Genomic DNA, 2,013 nt, shown 5'->3' on the forward strand with positions numbered 1-2,013 from the left:
TACTGATTCTGTCCCATTTAGTTCTGTGGAAATTGTGCAAACAGCATTATTTTTTGTTAGTAAATATTTTTCCATTTTCCCATGAGTAGATTGAATTTACATTATTGATCATTGATTTCTCAGCTTTGTTAAATATATATTGAATCCATTAGAAGTGATGGGGTGAATAAAACTTTATTCTGTACATGGAAACCATGGAGGAGAAATTTGTTTATGTACGGGCCCTTCTCTGAGGGCAAACGGCACCACATGATGTGACCAGCTTTGCCCAGACAGATTTCCTCATTGAAATCAATGAGAAACCCATGAGAGCTGTTGTCTGCTGCTGAGGAATTACACTATAGCACACTTGAAACAGCATTATACACTAACTAATTTCTCCCCCACAGAATACTGGCAATGTTTTAATTATTTTTTCATTGTTTCTCCTAGTTTGTCAATATGTGAACAATGAAACTCAATGCAAGTGTGACAGTGGATTTACTTGGAACTCAACATTTTGTAGCAAATACCAGTCCTGCAATTTGAATAATACAGGAGCCGGAAGCTGCGACTGTATCAGGAGCGAGCCAACAGAAGGGACATACTGCGAGCCCCCATCTGTAACAACAACCCCCAAACACAGTACTGTGTTTACAACTACACCAAGCAATACAACACCTACCACTATGACAACAGCACTTACAACGGTGTCGACAACACCCACCACGCTGTCAACAACACCCACCACGCTGTCCACAACACCCACCACGCTGTCAACAGCACCCACCACGCTGTCAACAACACCCACCACGCTGTCAACAACACCCACCACGCTGTCAACAACACCCACCACGCTGTCCACAACACCCACCACGCTGTCAACAACACCCACCACGCTGTCAACAGCACCCACCACGCTGTCAACAGCACCCACCACGCTGTCAACAACACCCACCACGCTGTCAACAACACCCACCACGCTGTCAACAACACCCACCACGCTGTCAACAACACCCACCACGCTGTCCACAGCACCCACGACGCTGTCAACAGCACCCACCACGCTGTCAACAACACCCACCACGCTGTCCACAACACCCACCACGCTGTCCACAACACCCACCACGCTGTCAACAACACCCACCACGCTGTCAACAACACCCACCACGCTGTCAACAACACCCACCACGCTGTCAACAGCACCCACCACGCTGTCAACAGCACCCACCACGCTGTCCACAGCACCCACGACGCTGTCCACAGCACCCACGACGCTGTCCACAACACCCACGACGCTGTCCACAGCACCCACGACGCTGTCCACAGCACCCACGACGCTGTCCACAACACCCACGACGCTGTCCACAGCACCCACGACGCTGTCCACAGCACCCACGACGCTGTCCACAACACCCACCACGCTGTCCACAGCACCCACGACGCTGTCCACAACACCCACCACGCTGTCCACAACACCCACCACGCTGTCAACAACACCCACCACGCTGTCCACAACACCCACCACGCTGTCAACAACACCCACCACGCTGTCAACAGCACCCACCACGCTGTCCACAGCACCCACGACGCTGTCCACAACACCCACGACGCTGTCCACAGCACCCACGACGCTGTCCACAACACCCACCACGCTGTCCACAACACCCACGACGCTGTCCACAACACCCACCACGCTGTCCACAACACCCACGACGCTGTCAACAACACCCACGACGCTGTCAACAACACCCACGACTCTGTCATCTACACCCACGACGCTGTCAACAACACCAACGACGCTGTCAACAAAACCCACCACTGTGTCAACAACACCCACAATGCTGCCAACAACACCCACCACGCTGTCAACAACACCCATGACGGTGTCAACAACAACCACCACTGTGTCAGCAACATCCACTACAGTGTCAACAACACTCACAACGGCATCAACAACATCCACAATGGTATCGACAACACCAACAACAATGTCAACAACACCCATAATGGTGTCAACAACACCCAGAACAG

This window comes from Carcharhinus amblyrhynchos, chromosome 7 (assembly GCF_965287045.1).
Source record: "Carcharhinus amblyrhynchos chromosome 7, sCarAmb.v2.hapA, whole genome shotgun sequence".
Classification (NCBI taxonomy): Eukaryota; Metazoa; Chordata; class Chondrichthyes; order Carcharhiniformes; family Carcharhinidae; genus Carcharhinus; species Carcharhinus amblyrhynchos.